The sequence below is a fragment of the Eumetopias jubatus genome, unplaced genomic scaffold (assembly GCF_037043125.1).
Source record: "Eumetopias jubatus isolate StellerSeaLion01/CBP00866 unplaced genomic scaffold, mEumJub1_p1.0 scaffold_2, whole genome shotgun sequence".
In the NCBI taxonomy this organism is placed as follows: Eukaryota; Metazoa; Chordata; class Mammalia; order Carnivora; family Otariidae; genus Eumetopias; species Eumetopias jubatus.
The window spans coordinates 72,965,314-72,988,779 of NW_028274808.1; the positions used below are offsets into that span (position 1 = coordinate 72,965,314).

A 23,466-nucleotide genomic window follows, 5' to 3' on the forward strand; every position below is an offset into this window, starting at 1 on the left:
GTTAGGAAAGATTAGGCTGCTTCACAACTGAAAAAATGCAGCGTCCTCAAATGAGCTCTTGTAGGCTCAACTGATTTGCCCTCCCCATGGTAACCCTACCTTACAAAAGGCAACTCTCAAAGTTCTCAGACTTGCATATATTTTTGTGGCTGAGCGGTCAGTTTTTGATTGCTCCCTAGAGGCACACTTCATAAATATGCTTATATGCTAATAGTCACACTCCCACTAATAGTCTGCGTCAGTTTTAGGTAAACTGGGAAGGGACAATGCTGTTAGAAGGAAAGACCCAAGAAAATCTCACAGAAATTTCTCCTTGGGGGTGCCTGGGTGGCACAATTGGTTTAAGCGTGGGACTCCTGGTTTCTGCTGGGGTTGGAATCTCATGGTCCTGAGATGCAGCCCAGTGTGGGGCTCCGCGCTCTGTGTGGGATCTGCTTAAGGCTCTCTCTCTGCCCCTCCCCCCTCACTTTCTCTCTCTGTCTCTCTAAAATAAATAAGTAAATCTTAAAAGAAACAAAGAAAAGAAAAGAAAAAAATTTCTTCTTCCTAAACCAGAAACCATTCCTTTAGAAGAAGGAGCATCCCCATGGGTTGCTAGAAAGACCTCTTGTTTTCCAGACTGTATGAAAGTCAGCTACATTCAACAAGTCTCCATGTGCAAATGCCTTAAATGCACGCAAATGGGTCGCCAGGTCTGGCCTGGGGATTCTAAAAGAGCTGAGGCTTTCCAGGTCACACACAGACTTCACTGAAAGGTCCACCGACTCTCACCCCAGCCACCGCTTCCCTATCCTCCCACTAGACAGTGATAGCATCCCCACCTGCAGTTCTCATGCCTGGGTCCGTTTCTCCCAGCTGTACAGGCCAAGACTCGCTGGGTTTCTGTGCAGAGCAGGCTGAAATTGGGCTCATAGAGCCCACCTAAATTCTGGGCTTCATCTAGGAGCCCTTGATCTCATCAAGGGTCCCAGGAGAAAGCGGTCCCACTCTCAGAGACAAGGTGCAGAGTCCGGCAGAAATCTGGAAGGCTAACGGATTTCCTACCTGCACACTTCTTGCCTCTGGAGCCTCCTTGTTCCTCAGAGGACTCTTTAGAGTAGAGGATATGATCACAAAATTCTGTGCTTCTTATGTGCTGGGCCCTGAAAGCATTTTCTCACTTCATCATTACCCTGTGAAGTATCTCCATTTTACACAGGAAGAAACTGATGCTTATAATTCTGCCTCTATCACTGTGTTGGTGTGGATCAGGACTCAACCACAGGTTTCTTTGCCCCCAGGTCCATCATCACTGGGGAAGGACTGACCTTCCATCAGTCCATCCACCTGTCATCCATTCATTTATTAAATACCTGCTATATGTCAGGTGCTGTGCTTGCCTTGGAAGTTCAATGAAATACCTAACCCTAAACTTGATCCCATGCCTTTTCTTTTTAATTTGGACTTCATTTCCCTGCTTCTCTAGTGGGGGTCTAATTTTTAGCATCAGTTATTTTATTGCAATGGTGAGGAAGGTCTGATGAAGATTCTGGTTAATAGCATTCTCTTGCCAGGAAGACCCTAGCACTTGAGTGGCCATGTAGTCTCAGACCCTCCTTAGACCTAGGTGTTCAGGTCTTGCCCAAGGGCATGAGCTCAGAAGCAGCACCTAGGTTATCCCAGACTTCTTACCTTGTACACCTTCTTTCCCCTGGCCCCTAAGACTGATAAATTTGGTTTTCTAAACTTCATATTTCAAAATTATTGCTCTCCTTTAAGATTATTTTGTTGTTGTTCTTAGATTTTTAAGATTATTAAATTTAGGGGCACATAAATACCATAATCTTACCATTTGTTTTTCTTCTGAGCTATCCTTCTGCCTTCAGTTCATTTACAAATGCTCAGGTCTGTCCCCATGGACTCAGAGGCCCTGACTGGCTAATTCTAAGGGAGTGGGGAGAATAAAGGCTTTGTGCACTTCCCTCTAGAAACAGGGGGAAAAGAGCAGACACCTTTTCATGGAGCCTCCAAACTCAGTGCTACCTGGAGTGTTAGGAATCAATTACCTCCTGGGAGGAGGACTTCCTTTCCCAGCTTCCTTCCTGTTTGGCTAGCACCTTATTATGAGGGCCTCAGTCCTGCCTATTGTCTTTAGAAAGATTAAAGGCTGCAGTTCCAGCCGGACAGGATTTAGGGTTTTTTTGTTTGTTTGTTTGTTTGCTTTGCTAACCATAAAATAAAAACATTGAGCAAAAAATGAAGAATGTACATTTACTATCAAGAATCATGACCAAAGTAAATACAGCTTCATATAAACGAATAACAGGTTGAGGCAGCTGTGACATAGAAGAAGGAGGCAAAAATCCCAAGCTGAAGGCCTTATAGAGCCATTTACAGCTAAATGAACTCAGACAAGTCATTTGTCACCTCTGAGCCTCAATGTCAACTTTCTAAAATGGGAATCACTTTTCAAAGGGATACTTGGAGGATTAAACACTATCAAATATACTCTATCATTTGTATTATTCTTCAGAAAAACAAAGTAAGGCAGGGGTGCTTTTCCTTTCTGCTTTGACAGCACAGTTATCCAAGAATGCAGTGCAGACAAAGAATATGCTTCTACTCAGAGACCCTTCCTGATGACTCAGCCCAGAGCCAGAGGGTGAGCAGAAAGTAGGCATATAAGTGCTCTGGCATTGAGTGCAACCACAGAGGGACAGTCAGTAGAGAGTGGGCCTGGGGAGAATCACACTGGGGAGATCCGGAAGCTTCCACAGAGCTCTGCTCCTCCAGCTGCTCACCACCAGTGAAGCCGTTTATAATTCATAAAAACAGAGACAAAGGCCAGTCTTTTGTTTGAAGATGCCTCTCAAAACATACAAACCCCCCAAATGTCCATGTTTGAAATGATCAAATGACATAATACCAAGGAATGACTAAAAATTTCGAGATGCCCCACGACATGTAAAGCACATTTCATTTCAAAATACAAATGATTAAATGGCAAGCCATGGGACTTCTTCTAACTTCTTCTTGCTTCCTTTCAATTTTAATTTGTCATTGTGAGGCAATAGTAAATATGAACATTTGGTGACCCGAATTTGTTAACAATAGACTCTGGCTGCATATTTGAAAGGCAAATACAACCACCACTGTATTCATATATAAAATATACAGAGAAATGAGGGATTGCTATCACCCAAACAGGACAGTATTGGCGATCACCAGTAATACTAAGTACTAGGAACAGTGAAAAATGCCATGTTATTAATTATATTTCAAAAATCCTTTGTAAATGCATAGACATTCTAAGGATATAATGACAGGTAACTGAACGCTGAACTTTCTTAATATCAGGCTTAGCTTTAGATGCTCCTATCTGATGGTGTGTGAGATCTCAGAGGCTCCTGGGGCCTATAGGGCCTCAAATATAAAGTGTCCTGAGCTGGAATAGAATGAGATGCTCTCTAAACCCTCCAAGTGTGAATGGTCCTGGGGCTTATGAAAACCAGATTACTCAGGCCCTTCAGAGAGTCTTAACTATTGTTCTTGGTGAAATTTCACAGGAAGTAATTACCAGAAAAAGAAGATAAATCACTGTCTAGTACTTAGAAAATCTAAATAGAATTCACAAATAACTGCTTTAAACAATGCAATGCCTCACTGAATTTAAAAAAAAAAAAAAGTGAGAGAAATCACTCATACTCCAGTGAAGCAGTCATTCCATAAGAGGGCAGGAGAGACAGGGCAAAAGTTTGGTAGCAGTTGGTGCTGATAATCAGTGGCTCCTTTGATTACGTGTTTGATCGTACAGAAACTTTAAATGATATAAACACACTGCTTCATTAATATTTTGTAGCAATATATATTATTGATATGTTCTTGAAAAGAATAATATCTCTTTGATTTCTAAACTGAATTTGAAGGGAAGTAAGCATATCATTCTGGTATTTTTGTAATTACATTGACTCTTAACCCACCCCACACTAAAACAAAATTCAGTGTGGTTCAGCTAAAGCTGACTCATACCTAAACAGCTCAAGCAACTATAAAAAAAAGGGGGGGGTGAGGAATTTGATTTTAAATTGTTGCAAACTTCTTAACTGGAAGACATCCAAGTGGATAGATCTCTCTTTAAGAACCAGGCTGCCTTGTTCTGCGTGGAGCACTGGATGTTATGCACAAACAATGAATCATGGAACACTACATCAAAAAGTAATGATGTAATGTATGGTGATTAACATAACAATAAAAAATACAAAAAAAAGAACCAGGCTGCCTGTGTTCTCTGTGGGCACAAACCTTCACGTTTGAATTAAGTTCACCTATTTTTTTCCTGGTTGCCCTCTACAGGGACTTCCCATTAAGTTGGATTACTTGCATTTTATTTACACCATTCTTTACATGGAAAGCACAGGAGCGGGGGGTGCTTGCCTGGCTCTGTCAGTAGAGCACGCGACTTTTGATCTCAGGGTTGTGAGTTCAAGCCCCATGTTGGGTGCAAGAGATTACTTAAAAACAAAACAAAACAAAACAAAAAGCATATGAGTGGAACCGAACTTGGATCACACAGAATTAACATAGAAAATAAATTCAATAAATTTTTCTTTAAAGATGAATTAAAAATCTGTGTAATTATTTTCATCCAATAGAAGTTTAAATCAGAAATCACTGTAATTTTAATGTTCAATTAGTTTAACTTTCAAAAAGAATAAACCAAGATATTTGTCCTTTGGTCAAATCTATTTCGTGTTCTAACACATATCTATTACACTCCTATCTGTTATTCTTTTATCTCTCTTATTTAATTCTGGAAAGTGCTAATCTTGAAGGGAGGGTTCTGATATTTTTCTATGGTATCCTTTAAGGGCACCATCCCCACTGGCTCTAATCTTTGTGGATCAGATGACATCCAGAAAATCAGAATCCTAAATGCATTTTGGAACCTGAGAATGCAGGCTTACAGTCAGCATGAGAGTGGCCTATGAGATGACTTGTCTTTTCCACTGATGACCTTCCTCCACAGAAGGGTAAATAACCAAACCATCCATGCTGTGAACCTCAGGGTGCCAGGCCACAGTCAGCAGGCCATACCAATAGGGGAGCCATTATAGAGTGATGTTGGTGCCAGACCCAAAGTTTTAGCCAAACTTAGACATCCTTGACATCATTAGTAGATTTCCTACATTCAGTCCAATATCACCCAATATTGTCACAACTCACTTTGTGATTCTAAGTAAATTGGTTCAACTCATGTCCTGTCACCTCATGTACAAAAGTGGTGACAGTATCCATTTACCTCTCTGCTGATGACTTTCATTGTCTCTTCACCTCCTGAACTTTCTGGAATTCAATCTAGCAATAGCTAGAGACAGTCATTCTCCATGCCTCACTGCCAAGTCAAATATAAGATGACAGTCTCAACTCTGTTTCTTCTGTTTCCTCGAACGATGGCCCTTCAAGCCTTTGTTTTTACTTTTGATTAGAGGGACCAGATTTTCTTATACAATGCCGCCCCCGCCCCCCTCCCCGGCCATCTGAGTTTTGCTTCATTTAGTTTCAGTTAATCACAGTTAACCACAGTCTGGAGGCAGATGATCCTCCTTCTGACATATCCTCAGAAGGTTATTAGGAGCCTAACACTACATCCAGTGCCTACGTCTTCCACCTCACTGCATCTCATCATGGAGGCTTTTTATCATCTCATCACAAGAAGAGGAAGAAGAAGGGTGAGTACAGCACAATAAGATATTTTGAGAGAGACCACATTCACATAACATTTGTTACAGTTTATTGTTATAATTGTTCTATCATTAGTTATTATTGTTAATCTCCGACTGCACTTAATTGTATAAATTAAACTTTATCATAGGTATGTATGTATAGGAAAACAACATAGCATATATAGGGTTTGGTAGTATCTGTGGTTTCAGGCATCCACTGGGGGACTTGGAACTATCTCCCAAAGATAAGGGGGACTACTGTATGTCTTTTATGGCTGTACCATTTGGTTTTCAAATAACACTTTCTGGTTTTTGTCTTTCAAAAAAATGACAATTATAAATTAGCCAAGTATTTGGAGCACCTGGTTGGCTCTGAATCTTGAGCTCAGCTCAGGTCTTGACCTCAGAGTTGTTGTGAGTTTAAGCCCCATGTTGGGCTCCACACTCGGCATGGAGCCTACTTCAATAATAATAATAATAATAATAATAATAATAATAATAATAATTTAGCCCAGTATTTTACTGTATAGATTAAATGGAAGAAATCTTCAAGATTTTTCTCTATTTATTTAATCTTTCAATGTAGAAGAGGTATCAATTTGTTCTTTTTTCAGAATGCCAAATTCAGGAAGAATAAATAAGAAAGAGTAATTATTGATATTTTTTAAAAAATGTTTATTTCCAAGATTATTGACCAAAAATGTGGCTTAAAACAACCTCATTTTAGCAATATTATCTAGAAATGCATCAAAACTAAGTATTCCTAAGTGTTCTGAGTTCACAGTGGGCATTCAATAGAACTCCCATTTAAATTTTATCTAACATTTACAATTTTGGTTATGAAGTCACACTTATTTGAATTAGTTGAGAACCTTAAATCTTGTTGGTTGATATTTCAAAATTATTCCTGTTTTTAAGATTGTATTACTTTGGATCTAGAGTCATTTTTCTGAGTGAACTTCAAAGTCCTTTTGACTCTGAAATTCCATAGATACCTTTTTGAGAAAGATGAAGGTAGCATATTTTAGTATTTTCTCATTAGCCAAATGTCAAATTTATAAAATTGTCAAAGGTCATAAAATAATAAAATATTAGCATAATTTATGTTGTATTTAACTAATTTTAAGTTACAGATTATATATCCAAAAATTGTACATATCAATAAAATGTTTCCATGTTTTTAGAGCCAAATAGATTAGATGAAGTATACCTACTTATAATATTTGCCTAATTCTGAAGAAGCATATATTTGTTTCTCTCAAATAATTAAGAACCCAGGGGGAGGGTGGATCAGACCAAGGGGTCAGAGTCAGGCAATAGAAAGGGCTAGGCAAATCTATTGAGTGTCCATAGTTCTCATGTAATGGGAATGAAAATGGGATGATATAATGTTCAGGCATGTCTACTCTGTAGCCAAATTGCCTGGGTTCAAATCCTGGCTCTTTTATTTTCATAGCTTTGTGACCTTGGGCAAGTGGTTTAACTCCTCTGGTCTGAGTTATCTCCACTTTCAAATGAGAATGCTAATAAAAATGATGGATACCTCATAAAGTTGTTGTAACGATTAAAAACTTAATATGTATATGTTCTTTGAAGACCTAGTAAGAACTCAAGAAATGATAATTTTCTTTCTGGAACACATTTAACAGTCTATTGATTGCCCATAGTACTCATGGAAATTTGCAAGAGGCAGCAAAGATCCAGAGGGTAGTAGGAAATTCTAGAAATGGAGATGGGAGAATTCTAATCTCTAATCCACTTCCACAAATATTGTTGATCTCCAGGTGAGTCTCAGGTTCTGTGTGCGCACCCAGAAATACAATAATAAATGAGATTCAATCCCCTTCCTAATGAAACACAGAGCCATTAGGTAGGGAACAGACGGACCTAAATAAAGCTTCCATAGTTCAGTGTGATGTGCTGAACAGCAGCAGGCACTAACAGTCCTGGGACACTTCGGAGGGACCAAACATTTTTAATTGGGGCAAGAACAGGGAGAGAAGGGGTAGCACCTAAGCTGTACCACAAGGAGTCAGAGTTTGCCAGGTACACGGGTGGACCTGGTTGGTGCCAAGAGGTCACGCAAAGGCACAGAATGAATAATAAAAAAGTCTTTGGTGTATTTTGCAAGTTCAACTAGAATATAAGGTGTATGCTTCTCTGAATAGCGGTTAGAGCTCCCACTGGGAGTTTGTGGTGGCCAGGTGGCGAAGGCCTCCCATGCCGCGCTGGGATTTCAGGCTTTACTCTGTAGGGAGCAGAGAGCCAGTGCGGGCTTACAAGAAGGGGAATGATTTGCTCCAAGATAACTCTGAGGGCAGGGTGGAGAATGGATTGAAGGGCAAAGAGAGAGAAACTGGAGGCAGAGACCAGTTGGACGGACACGTAGCGGTCCAGGGAAGAGAGCTAGAATAAGGCGAGGGGGGAAGGAGATGGAGGGGCATGGAAAAAAGATGAAAGATATTTCTGGAGACAAACTGCCAAGGCTGGTAACCTGGATGTAGCGGTGGTGGCAGGAGTGGTGAGAGGAATAAGGTGGGTCCAGGCATGTCTCTCAAGTCCATTATGGAGCAACTGGACCAACAGTAAGAGGAGGAGGAAGGGAGGACTAGAAACAGGGTTTATGCGAGGAAGAAAATGAGTTTAATTTTTTATATTTTCCTTCTGCTAAGGATTTACCATACGATGACAAGTATTTGAATTTCATCATTGGGTAGATTATAGGCTTAGATAAGAAGCACAGCTGAAGAGGTGAGTTGTTTTGAGCAACTTTACAATTCGTTCCTTTAACCAACGATGGAAGCTTAGAATGACTTCATGCGCTTCCAGTAATTCCAACGATGGATTGAAAAACAGCAGAGCTACAGAGAAGCTGCATTTTGGATAATTTATGTACTTCTAGCCTCCTAAGATTTAGATCAAAAAAAATCATTTCTATGGTTTTTCGTGTTTGAGATACTAATACGTGATGTGGTAAAAAATATGAAAGAGATGTAAGAGTCTGAAGTACATTCACTGTTACAAGTTGCCTTTCAGGCAAGTTTTACTGAGAATGTTTTTCCCATGTAGGATACCTAAGGATCACTTCCTGGAGCCTCCCATCAACAGCCTCTGACTGAATAGGTCTGAGGTGTAGGCAGGAATCTTCATTCTAACAAGCACCCCAGGTGATTTTCAGGCAAGTGGCCCTCACACCTTGAGAACCACCTTGACTGAAGCTGTTCTTTGCAAATCTGCCCAACCCCAGGTCATTGACAAAAGGTAATGGGGCTCAGTGAGATTGATAGTGGAGTCCTCATGGAAAGGCAACTCATACATATATACACGTGAGAACTTACAAGAAACTCCCACTACACAAGATTTTGTAACACTTTTATTAAAAATTACATAGCTACACTAGTTGTCAATGATAATTAAGAAGATCTAAATGTAGCAATGTTTCAAAGTAATAGGCAAGTTTCAAGACTAAGTGATACACTGAACTGAGCTAGTTACTGATTTGAGTTCCTTCTCGGGATGACCCAGTCATATTTCAACCCAGTTCCATAGTACATGGGTGGCTTCAACTGGTTCTGGACAACAATAATACGTAATAACTTTCTTTACCTCAAATAATGGCTTTCCTTAATCTATAGAATACCAAATACTCTTTAGCTTCGAGATTAAATCATATATGAACTGTTTTCTTAAATCTTGAGATCTAAGTTTTCAAAGCAACATTCATAACTGTTTGCACTAAGTTCTCTAAAGAGACTTCCCTCCTATTGTCTTTCTCATTCTGAAGGGAAAATTCTGTAGTATTAGTGCATAGTTATATTTTATAGGATGTTGCCGATACAAGCTAATGTCAACAACACATGGAGAAGACACAAAAGGGAAAACATTCAGTGTTTAGGTGCTCACTTAAGGATCACTCCTCAGTGAGGTGGTGCTTCCACCACCAAGAGAATTTTTCCAAAACAAAGTTCAATACATATGTTCCTAGCAATCCATATCTATACAATTAAGAAAAGATGAACTATAATAAATTTTACCAAATATAAGTGCTGCTAAAGGAAGTGGCTACCTCCCAAGGAAACCCCATGGCAGCCTTATTATAGCCATAAAAAATTAAGAAAGGAGGGGCGCCTGAGTGGCTCAGTGGGTTAAGCAGCTGCCTTAGGTTCAGGTCATGATACCAGCGTGCTGGGATCCAGCCCCACCTCGGGCTCTCTGCTCATCGGAAAGCCTGCTTTTCCCTCTCCCTCTGTCTCCTGGCTTGTGCTCTCACTCTCTCTCTCTGTCAAATAAATAAATAAAATCTTAAAAAAAAATTAAGAAAGGAGATTTAGATGTAAATACGCATATAAATAGATCTTTTACCCAAGAATGCCCTGAGTGAGGGGCACCTCAGTGGTTCAGTCCATTAAGCGGCTGACTCCTGATTAAGGCTCAGGTCATGATCTCAGGGTTGTGAGATTAAGCCCTGCGTCAGGCCTGCTTAACATGCTCTCTGTCCCTTCCTGCTCATGCTCTCTCTTTCTCTCTTAAAAACAAAAAAATGCAGTAAGTGAAACACCAAGGCTGAATTCACCCTCACCCAAGATAACCTTTACTCAAAAAAGAAAAGCACTTGTAAATGGGAAGAGAAAGACATTTTTTCTTTTAACTTTTGATACAATTACAAACAGTTGCAAAAATTATGTAAAGAATTCTCATGTATTCTTCACGCAGATTTTCCAAATTTTGCTTTATCCTTTCTCCCTATATATACACACACATATATACACATACATACACACACACATATATATATATACATTTTTTCTGAACTATTTGAGAGTAAGTTGTAGATATGATGCCCCATCACCCCTAAATTCTTCAATGTCCTTCCTAAAAGTAGACATTCTCTTAAATATCACAGTATCATTATCAAAGTCAGAAAATTAACATCACTACAATGATCTAAACTACAGATTTATTTAGGATTTGCCAATTATCCTAGTAATAATGTCTGCTATCGCAAAAGAAAATTCCAATTCATTGGTTGGAGGCAGTTGTTATAGTTGGCTCATCTCCTTTAATCTAGGACAACTCCTCAACCTCTTTCTTTCACAACATTGACATTTTTGAGGAATGCAGGCCCGCTCTTTTGTAGCATATCCACCAATTTGTGTTTGATATTCCTCTTGATTAGGTTCAGGGTATGCATTTTTGGCAGAAATGCCCCAAGAGTACTGTTGTTCTCCTTTTCATATCAGTAGGTGTGTGATGTTGATCCAGTTGATTCTGGTTAAGGGGTTACTATTGAGAAAGAGAAAAGCAGTCCCTGACACCTGGCATCTGAGAATGCCACCAGCCAGGCCTTGGGATTGCTAGGAGGTGCCCCGGCAGCCAGAGCTTGGTGTTCTTGTGTTGAACATAAACTGTTTCACAGAACATCAGTATTCATCAAGGCCATTCTGCGACCTTGTGACAAGACCCCTCCATTATCATGTCTGAACACGGACAAGACAATGAACGCTGTCATCATTGCACAAAAGGCCAAGGCTCCTCCCTCTCTCCTGGCTAAAATATGTACCCCTGTGGCTGCTCTGCCAATTACAGCTCTGCTTCAGCCCTACCCTTCCTTCCTTCTGCCTAAGATCTCCAGAGATACCCAACGGATAGGGTTACCCACACTTCCTGACAGCTTCCAATCAAGAACCGCTCTCCTTACCCCTCTCCAGTTACCTAACACCCTCTCACCGAACCACCCCGTGGTTTCCCAGGGGGTGCATTCTTCCTTACTGCCACCATTCATAATCCCAGCTTGTTCAACTATAGGCGTGCTCCCAGTTGGTCTCAGTCTGCAAGCCACTGATAATAGTTGAGACTATTTCTATGTCCTGGTGATATCTAACTTTCTCCCACAGTTTTAGCATCCACTGTTGATTCTTGCCTGAATCAGTTCTTACCAAGATGGTTGCCTGTAATGTTGTGATTTATAATAAGAAATATATTTGGTCTTCCTCCCATTTCTGACACAAACCTCCTAAAACCTTTGGAATTTCTTAAGTGATGAGAGCAATAAAGGTGTCTTTTGTTATGTTAATGAGGTGACTTTTGCAATGCCCCTAGATCACCTAAGGATGGGGGCTGTCACCTGAGGAACAAACCATGTAATTAGAAGGTTGGAAGTTTCAGTCCCATCCCCCTGACCTCCACTGAGGAGGGAATGGCTGGAGGTTAAATCAGTCACCAATGGTCAATGATTTAATCAACCATGCTTATGTAATGAAGCCCCCATAAAAACTCCAAGAGATAAGGGTTCCTAGAGCTTCCAAGTTGGTGAACACCTGGAGATGCAGGGAGACTGCCACGCCTGGAAGGAGCTCAGAAACTCTGGTGTCTTCCCACACACGTTGCTCAATGTATCTCTTCCATCTGGCTATTGTTGAGTTGTATCCTTTTACAGTAAGTAGGTAATCTCGTGAATAAATGGGTTTCCTGAGTTCTGTGAGCCACTCTAGCAAATCAGTCAAACCCAAGGAGAGACTTATGGGAACCTCTGATCTATAGCCAGTCAGTCAGAAGTACAGGTAATCACCTAGTCTTTAGACTAGCATCTGACTTGGGGCTGGAGGGGAAGAGTCCTGTAGAGCTGAGCCCATAAACTGCATGTATCTCCAGGTTGTTGTGTCCTGGTTTGCTATCTCCAGGTAGATAGTGTCAGAATTGAGTTGAATTGTAGGACACCCATTTGGAGTTGGTGTCCAAAGGATTGTTGGTGTTTAGGGAAAACTGTACTCTGATCTTGCCGCATTGAAATTGGATCTAGGAATCCAATATATTGTCAAATGGTAATTTTCCTATTTTCATTATCCTTTCTACAGTAAGAAATTAGATTTCTATCATAAGGAAAACCTTTCCATTCTCCCCTACTTATTAATATTATTTTATACTTCATTGTATTCTTATTTTATTCAGTGGGTTACAATCCATTAATATATTATTTATTTTGATGGTCAAATTATTACAAGTTTGTCTTGTGGGAGTTTCCTCAGATTGACCTGTGTATTCTTTGGATTTGTCTCTCATTCTTTGAGCATTTCTCCACTTTCTGCTACCATAAGATGTTCCAAGCTTATCTTTTCCTTTACTACCCCAATCCTTAATCAACCATTTATCCACATAGCCCTTGTTCCTCCTAGTGTAGAATGATATTTAGAAATAAAAATCTGGATACTCGGTATATTCATTACTACTGCTTCTAGGCCCTCTCAGCTGACAGAAAAAAAAAATAGTGGTATGCATATATATACGTATATACATGTCCACATACATTGTAATCTATATTTATTTCCATGTCTGTCTTTACATATTAAAAACCATGAGTTTATACTGATACCTCTAATCTAACCCCATAGGGGTCCTTGTAGAACTGGAAGGCATTTTAAATACACTCACACATCATGGATGAAAGGTAAAAAGCATGTCCTTGGCAATAGCAGCTTTAGCTGAAGAGCATTTTACAGGATGGGTATAGTATGGTTCTTATGGACAAGTGTGTATGGTGCTGTATATTAGCAATCCCTCTTTCTAACCTCTGATTAGAGTCTAGCCATAGGTTCTTCCAGCCACCATCCTACACTTACTGGTCTATCCTCCCATGTATCAGCAGTAGTAATGATGTCAGCAATGGGCCTCCACCAATCCTAGGTTGATTTTCCCTGCTGTTTCATTCACAATTAGCTGAAGAAGACTTATGCCATGGTGAAACTTGCATTTTAGCGTACAGAAACATCCTTCCAGTTTCTTTGCTTTAGCATCAGCACCAGCACTGGCATACTACTATCAGCCTTAAAATTCAAAACTGTTTGCCACGGTGCAAAACTGGTGGTAGAAAGCAAGAAGTCTACACGCAGCACATATTATGTTCATCATGAGGCTGGTATCAAGATGTTATTTTTTTCCCCTAAGATTTTTTGCCTTCAAGCTTTAGCCTTTGAGCATGGACCAAACCATATGCCACAAAGTATATGCTGAAGTCAGAATATCTCAATAGATAGTTCATGAGAGTGTAATAGAAAAGAAGAAATTAAATGAAAAGGGAAAGTTAGACGAATTGCTTGGATATGGTATAGATACTGTCATCTAGTAAAAAATATTTTCCTTATGATATTTTAAATATTGTTTTTGTTAATTTCTTGAATAATAATGTGGAAAAAACGAATATAATTGCAATTATGCAAGGATGTATAAGAGCAATAAAATTATTAAGGATGTAGAATAAATAACATGATTGATTATATAGGCACTGATATAAGAATTTACACATTCAATATTTGTCCTAGCATTAAGACTGACAGAAGATAGCTTGATGGTCAATGTTTTAAAACAATTCTTCATTTTCTTCATATGTTCATTTTGTAGCATATATTATGTTAATCACCAGACTGGTATCAGGGAGGATTATTATTTCCTCTTAGACTTTTTACCTTGAGGAATTGAAACAACTAGCCTTTGATTTTGTTTTTCCACTGTGCAATTTCAGCTACCAATTTTACATAGTACTGAATATATTCATGGGGTGCCTGGGTGGCTTCTCGGTTAAGTATCTGACTTCAGTTTAGGTCATGCTCTCAGGGTCCTGGGATCCAGCCAAGTAGGGCTCCATACTCATCTGGGAGTCTGCTTGTCCCTCTCCCTTTGCCTCTGCCCCTGCCCCACTGCTCCTGTAGGCTCTCTCCCAAACAAATACGTAAAATCTTTAAAAAAAATACATTCGTTATTACTCGAATAAAATCCACGTTTAAGAGCAATTTCTAAATGTGTTATTTCAAGCAAAGATTAATTTTAAATAAGAGAACCTGCCCTAGGTTACTATTTCCTTTGTAAGGTAATGACTCTCAATATGAATTTGACCTGGGGTGTCTGGGTGGCTCAGTCGGTTAAGTGGCTGCCTTTGGCTCAGGTCATGATCCCAGGGTCCTAGGATCGAGCCCCGCATCAGGCTCCCTGCTTATCGGAGAGCCTGCTTCTCCCTCTCCCTCTGCCTGCCACTCTGTCTACTTGTGCTCTCTCTTTCTCTCTCTATCAAATAAATAAATAAAATCTTTAAAAAATATATACATATATCAATTTGACCCATTTTTTCCTTCTACATATAACCAGGTGGGATGTGGGCTTAATGAAGAGATTGAACATTATGTAAGAACTGTTATTAATCATACTTTTATAATTAATGCAATTATATTCAAAAAGAAAAGTCTGCTCCTGAATTTCAGGGGATACAGAATTCTCCCCAGACTTCTTTTATTTATTTCCTGATTTCCTGGACAGATATTTCTGCCCTGCAGGATGTAGACCAGTCTTCTGTAACAATCCAGGGCCCCGTGTGACAAGAGAATAATGTGAGGTCCTTTAGGAGTTCAAAGGATGAAATGTTGGCCAAGATTGACTCATATTTTTTAAATATCAATCGCTTTAAGTGTATTAGTGCTAGAAGAAGGTGAAGCCTCAAGCCTACATGTACCACACATCCCATTATATCTTGGAAGCAATATTGTCCAACTCTGAAAAAAGAAATAATGCAAGAGAGGGATACCTTGTTGCAGACAGAGAGATTGTGAATAGGATCAACAATTTATTTACAAAAATAACCAGACTTCAGAAAATGAAGAATCAAGATATTAATCTTAATATTTAAAAACTATAAAAATATTTTACCAGAGACTTGAAAAATGTTTCAATATCCTGTTCAAACCAGCATCAAACTAGGCTCATGATATTCACAGTATTAAAATTTGGATCACTGTAAACATATCAATGTTAGATCAAGGCAAAGCCTCAAACCCACGTGTACCACACATCCCACTACACCTTGGAAGCAAAAATGTCTGACTCTGCCAAAAGAAATAATGCAAGGGAGAGTGTCACCTCGCTGCAGAGATAAAGACTGTGATGGGCACTGCTCTGAGAGGTAAGGTAATGTAGTGTCATCATCAAAGGCACAGATCTGGGAGCTACACTGCCTGGCTGAATCCTGGCTGGACTACCATGACCTTGGGTAAATTATTTCTTCACTGTGTGCTGTACCTCCTGCCCAGTATAATTAGGTTGTGAGGAGGAATAAGTGAATTAATAAGTGCTGAAAGACCCTCAGTAGGTCAGTTAGACTTCTAAAAAATAATGCTCATTGAATGAACTGATATAACTCAAAATATGCTAATAAGGTCCTTCTACATGCAGGACATGGTGCTTGGGCTTAGACGCTACCTCCTACAAGGATCTTTAATATGGCTGATGTGAAATTACCTGGCAAGCTTTACAAAACTGATTCAATAACCCTTGTATATACCAGCCAATGTATGTCCTATGTTCACTTTCACTTATTTAATCAAGAGTAAGTTGGGAACATATGCTATAGTAAGTGCTGGAAATATGAAGAGATGTGAGACATCATCTCTGCCTTGGAGGGCCTTCAGTGGTAGTTGAAGATGGGACAGACACAACCAATGATTACAAAAGGTGGCATGTACCAAGTGATGGCATAGACAGAAGCTATGTATGTATGGGTACAATACTCAAGTGAACAGTTATTATCAGGGTCATTCTTTTCTCAGTTAAGCATGATTGACTCAACCGTTTTCCCTTGAATTGCTGTTTCAATTCGGTATTCTGTATTTGTACTCCAGGCTTGATGTTTATTTGGTCCGCTCTGCTTCTAAACATTCTATTTCTCTGTGATTTTGTTTTGTTGTCATATTATTGTTTTGTTTAATATTCAGAAAGAGCTTCAAAGCAACTCAAGCACTGGATCCATATGTTAAATGTTTTGTATCACTAGCTCACTTTGCACAGTACATTACATGTTGGTGCCACACACACATCTATATATATATATATATATATATATATATATATATATATTAGTAAATATAATACATAGAAACCAAAAGTTAGCCCACATACCAAAGTCTAAATTAGACAAGTCTCTTTTCAATTGAAACACTATATAGATTATTTTTTTATTTTTTTAAAGATTTTATTTATTTATTTGACAGAGAGAGAGATAGCGAGAGCAGGAACACAAGCAGAAGGAGTGGGAGAGGGAGAAGCAGGCTTCCTGCCGAGCAGGGAGCCCGATGTGGGGTTCGATCCCAGGACCCTGGGATCATGACCTGAGCCGAAGGCAGACGCTTTAACGACTGAGCCACCCAGGCGCCCCCACTATATAGATTATTAAGTTCACTTTGCATATCTACAACTGGAGGATGATGCAAACAACTAGTAGGAGAAATGAAAGAGAGCAGTTAACAATGATGAAAGATTTACAGCATCAATTTTATAAAAAGCTGAAGAGATTTGTATCTAGCCGCAAGAAAATAACCTAATGACTGAATGTCACTCCATAGGGATTGTCTAAAGATCATTTCCAAAGGAAGAAGGATACAGGTACTTGGCCTTGGAGTGAAGCCAGAATCATTTAAGTTAGAGATTAGAAAAATGAAAAGAACTGCAAAGCAGCACTCCTCCAACAGTGACCTGTGGGCAGGCAGCATCGGCATAGTTAGTCAGAATTGCAAATGTCCAATTTCCATCGCAGAAGGGGGTGCACTTAGCAATCTGTTTTAACAAGCCCTCCAGGTGACTGATGCAAGCTCAAAATTTCTTAAGCACTGCTCTAAAAGATCTTTGCTGGGAAAAACGTATTTGAAATACTCATCGGAGAGGGTGGGCTTTTATTTCTCACAAAATGTCAAATCTGAATAGCAATCTAACTGACTGAGTGATTATCTCTGGACCTAAACTGGCACGGGGCACCATTTATTGCAAGTGTTACTTGCAAGCCCATTAGATTTCTGCCCCCAAAGAGATGGGAACAAGTGCTTGGCTCAGGCTTGGGAGTGCTGAGCACTCACTCTCATACCTTGAGAGCTCAGGGCCCTGAAAAGCCTGCCAGCTAAGGATTTTAGGAAAGGTAAACATGCTGGAAAAAGGGGAGAGAAGAGGGGGAAAATGGCAGAAGATAGAGTAGTGACCCAAATAGGGGAGAATGGGCCGAAAAAAAAAAGAGTAAGAAGAAAGTATGGACATAAAAATATCAGAAGAAAGAGAGGAGATTCTATCTAAAGTCAGAGTTGAGTTCAGCGAGAGGCAAGAGAACAGAGGAGTTTAAAGGAAGATTCAAGAGACTCGCTCTAAGGGTTACAGGAATCAATATGTGAAAAGTGCAGCAGTGCTTGGCAAATAGCACTATAAAAAGGCCAGTTATGACTAGGACTGCAATGAAGAAAAACAAAGTGTAAGAGCAAGAGATAAGAAAAACATTAGCTAACCATGTTCCAGGGGTAATAATAGGAGCAGCCCTTTCTGAAGTAAGGTGATAAACCAGATGACCTCTACAGTGTTTCACAATTAATGGTTCTTACATGGCTGGTATGTTAGATGGCCTGTGCATGCATGCGCGCGCGCACACACACACACACACACACACTTAACTGAAAAATACTTGTGGTATTTATTCTTATTATTTTTTTGCAAATTGAATAGGTATTTTACTGGCATATCTAGGCCATTTGTTTCAAAAAGTCATCTTTAAGTGACATGAAGAATAATTAAAAGTATATATTTATAGAGTAGTATTGCTACTAACAAATTCTTTTAAATTTTTGTTTTAAAATGTAACATACTTTAAATTTGACAAAAGCTCATAAAAATAGAAAAATCCCGTTTTAGCTGACCTAGCATATCTAAACACAATGGGGTGCCTTCTTAATTACTTCCTTTAATACGCTGAGCTTAGTTTCAGAATTCATTAGAGATCAGACTTCCAGAAGAATTTCCTGTTTGTTTTGGCTAAATTGTTATTGGTGAATTTTAGAGAAAAAATAGAACATATCAATTGATTATTCTTTGGAAAGTATGAAATGAAAATACAAGAAAGAAAATGTATCTGCACAGAACCTAGCTATAGAAACAACAGATGATCAGAGCACATCTCAGAAAACACTAGTGAAATTCAACTCTCTCATTGGCCAGTATTAGTAATGACCGGCAGCATATGGGTTTGTTCAAAGCAACTAGAAACGTATTTACTCCTTCCTTCTTAGGTTACCAGATGGCCCCAAAGAAAGGATATGATTTTTCTCTAGTTTTACTTATCCTGAAAATAAAGATCTTAAATCGAACGTATTCTAGCTTTCACGATTTCCTTGTGATTGAGCACACCAACAAAATGATGTTATATAAAGAAAACCTTAACCCTTTATGAACCAATCTAAGCATGAAGTCACTCAAAGACATTCAAAGAGGTGCTTTGTGTGGTGTTCCCTGGTACTGATAGGAAACATAAGTTTATTAGGAAGAATGACAAAACAGGCTCTTTGTTCTCAGGAAAATTGCAGCAGTGTGTGTGTGTGTGTGTGTGTGTGTGTGTGTGTGTGTGTGTGTGTGTGTGTTGTGTGAGGGAGCTGGTGAGTGGCTGTATTACTGACCATGTGCTGGCCACATGCTTCTCTGGTTAACAGAATCAGAAAACATTTCTTAGGTCTACACATTTCCTAGGATTTGGTTCTTCAAGTACAGATTCCATTATCCAAATACTTATAATGGCCATACTATTTTAAAAATCATTGTATTCTGGAGTGATGTTTAAATTCAACAACCCATGTTATTGTTATTGGTGCTAGTTAGTCCAACTGATTAGGGAAATTTTTTAATGAGTATTAAATTGGAATTACACATTAATATTTTAGTCCCTAGTGCAAATGGCTCTTTTCAGGACATGCTATAAGTAACAAAGGGGGTAGGATGAGAGTGTGAGGATGAACTGGAAGATCTAGCAACATCCTTAGAGATCAATGAATATACCACATCTGCTTAAATATTTAAAATGTGGGTGGGTTTAGGTGGTGCATGCTTCAAAATAACCATCTCCTATGGAAAGACATATGTGGACACAAATCTAGAACTGTGCCTGACTCAGACACACAAGATTAAACTTGATTTAATGCTGAATATTTAAGGAGCTATTACATTCTTAGGAAATATATTTTATTACTTTATTCAAATATTGAATATTCACTGAAATAAACTGAAAAGCAATAGAATATATAAGGCTTGCTTTTTCTAAATGCCTCCATTATGATGCAAATTAATTTCTTGGGGGCAAAAGTTTTGTTTTGTTTTTAAGACAAAACTAAAAAAATTTAGAAACCTGAAAAATGTAAATTTTCCTAAAATACTTTTATTTAATTATGTAACTATTCATAAATGACATTCACAATGAAAAAACAGCTGACTGAATCTTTCCACCTACTTAAAACTAACTTAAAAAGTAAACTTTTAGAAACTAAGACATCTTAACATAATCCTTATAATTCTCATAAATTAAATAAAAATTTTTAACTTTTCCTCCAGTAGCTTTTACTTTCCACTCTCAAAAATTCATTCTAATACCAATAAAAAACAGACCCCAAATTATACAATTTAATAATTCAAAGTATTTTTAAATGCCACAAAACAACTCTCAAAAAAGAAGTAGTTTTAATGATTTCCTTTACTAAAGATACTTTCTTATTGAAAAAGATGTTCTGAAAACAAAGGTATTCTGTTTACTACTAAATACTAGCTTATAAATTGATATGGAAAATCTGAAAAAGTGATCCAAGGGTCACAAATATTTATTGAGCATCTGCTATGCACTTAGTGCCCAGAACAAAAGAATATAAGGACATAATAGAGTGAGAACAAAATATACTCCTTATCCTTCAAGGAGCTGATGGCGCTAGAAAGGGTCTCCAACAACATTAATACAAGATAAACAGACACATGCCAAAGCAAAGCAGAAGGGGATTAAAGAGTAAAACTGGAGATTTTTTCTGCTTGGGAGAATTAAGGACAGTTCATAGGGTTAGAATCACTTGAGCTAGGGTTTATAAGGGTAATAGGAATATTTGGTTGTGAAAAGATGGACAGGAAGAAGAGCAAGTTGATGGAAATACTGAGATCCAAGACATGGAGTTGGGAAAGCAGAGGTTATATATTGGGAATGGTAAAGTCTAAGCTCTTTAGTGTGTCAAAGAGACTCTCCATTTCCTGACTAAAGTTCCCATCCTCAGACTCATCTGTTCCTATTTCCTACTTGCAAATTCTCTCTGTTCCCTGAGCTTGGAATGCCCTTTCTCCCATTCTCTCTACTATACTGTAGGTAGTCTATTAAGTATGCAATATCATTCTGTCTAAAAAAACAAAGTACAACTAATTAAAAAATAATTTATTGCTAAAAAATGCTAACCATCATCTGAGCTTTCAATGAGTCCTAATCTTTTTGCTGGTGGAGGGTTTTGCCTTGATGTTGATGGCTGTCGACTGATCAAGGTGGTGGCTGCTGAAGGTCAGGGTGGCTGTGGCACTTTTTTAAAATAAGACAACAATGAAGTCTACTACATGTATTGACTCTTCCTTTCACACACCATTTCTCTGTAGCTTGCAACTATGTTTGATAGCATTTTACCCATAGAACTTCTTTCAAAATTGGTCAACTCTCTCAAACCCTACCCCTGCTTTATCAACTAAATTTATGTAATATTCTAAATCCTTTATTGTCATTTCAATAATCTTCACAGCCTCTTCACCAGGAGTAGATTCCATCTCAAAAAAACATTTTCTTTGCTCATCTATAAGAAGTAACTCACCTGTGAAAGTCTGATCATGAGCTTGCAGCAATTCAGTTACAGCTTCAGGCTCCACATCTAATTCTAGCTCTCTCACTATCCCCACCACATCTGCAGTGACTTCCTCCACTGAAGTCTTGAGCTCCTCAAAGTCATCCATGAGAACTGTAATCAATTTCTTCCAAAGTCTTCATAATGTTGATATTTTTTACCTCTTCCCATGAATCACAAATGTGTTTAATGGCATCTAGAATGGTGAGTCTTTTCCAGAAGGTGTTAGTTTACTTTGCCCAGATCCATCCGAGGAGTCACTATCTATGACAGCTACAGCTTTATGAAACGTATTTCTTAAATGTTAAGACTTGAAAGTCTAATACTCCTTGCTCCATGGGCTACATAGTGGAAGTTGTGTTCGCAGGCATGAAAACATTAATTTCATTGTTCATCAGATCTCCTAGGTGACCAGGTGCATTGTCAATGAGCAATTAAAGAACTTTTTTCTGAACAATGGGTCTCAACAGTGGGCTTAAAATATTCAGTAAACCATGTTGTAAACAGATGTGCTGTCATCCAGATTTTGTTGTTCCACTGTAGAGCACAGGCAGAGTAAATTTAGTATAATTCTTAAGGGTTCCAGGCGTTTCAGAATGGCAAATGAGCATTGGCTTCAACTTAACGTCACCACTTGCATTAGCCCCTAACAAGAGAGTCAGCCTGTCCTTCGAAGATTTGAAGCCAGGCACTGACTTCTTTCTAGCTCTAAAAGTCTTAGATGGCATCTTCTTCTAATAGAAATCTGTTTCATTTACACTGAAAATCTATCAGTTAGTGAGGCCACCTTCATGAATTATCTTAGCTGGATCTTCTGGAGAACTTGCTGCAGCTTCTCCATCAGCACTTGCTGCTTCATCTTGGACTTCATGTCATAGAGCTGGCTTCTTTCCTTAAACCTCATGAACCAACCTATGCTGGCTTCCAACATTTCCTCTGCAGCATCCTCATCTTTCTTAGCCTTCATAGAATTGAAAAAAGTTAGGGCCTTGCCCTGGATTAGGCTTTGGCTTAATGGAATGTTGTAGCTGGTTTGATCTTCTATCCAGACCACTCAAACTTTCTCCATATCAGCAATAAGACTGTTTCCCTTTCTTATCATTCATGTATTCACTGGGGTAGCACTTTTAATTTCCTTCAAGAACTTCTCCTTTACCATTCACAACTTGGCCAACTGTTTGGCACAGGAGGCCTAACTTTCAGCCTATCTTGGCTTTTGACATGCCTTCCTCACTAAGTTGAATCATTTCTAGCTTTTGATTTAAAGTGAGAGGCAGGCAACTCTTCTTTCCACGTGAACACTTAGAGGTCATTGTAGGGTTGTTAATTGGCCTAATTTCAACACTGCTGTGTCTCAGGGAAGAGAGAGGCCCAAGGAGAGGAAGAAAGACAGGGTAATGGCAGTCAGAACACACACAACATTTATTAAGTTTGTTGTCTTATATGGGCACAGTCTGTGATACCCCAACACAATTACAATGGTAACGTCAAAGATCACTGATCACAGATCTCCCTAACAAATATAACATTAATGACAAAGTTTGAAATATTGCAAGAATTACCAAAATGTGACAGAGAAACACAAAGTGAGCAAATGCTCTTGGAAAATGGCACCCACAGACTTGTTGGACACAGGGTTGCCACAAACGTTCAATTTGTAAAAAAACGCAGTATCTGTAAAGTGCAATAAAGTACAGCACAGTAAAACAAGGTATGCCTGTAAAAGGGAATATTTAAAATCTTTGAGGGAGAGTTACCAGACTCATTGGATTTAGTGACTGTGGAAGGGTCAGAGAATACTGAGGTTTGTAACTTGGGTAAGTAGGAAAATGCTAGTATCATTGACATTGATAGGAAAGAAACTAGAAGGTACTGGCTTGGAAGAAGACAAGGCAGATTCACTCAAAAGGTATTTGTGTAGTACCTACTCTGTGCTAAGCACCAGCCCAGGCACTGGACCACAGATATGAAAGACACAGTCTATTTTCTAAGGAACCTCATGACTTCACTCACTCATCAATTTCCTTACTATCCAATTAACATTTCTGAAGCACTAGATATTAGGGCAAAAT

At 38.8% G+C, this 23,466-nt stretch overlaps 1 protein-coding gene across 1 annotated transcript in view; it reads right to left on the reverse strand.

Annotated features, from left to right (window-relative positions):
• The window catches only part of LRAT (lecithin retinol acyltransferase), a 126,022-nt gene that overhangs the window by 7,379 nt on the left and 95,177 nt on the right, over positions 1-23,466 (reverse strand). The window lies entirely within an intron of this gene.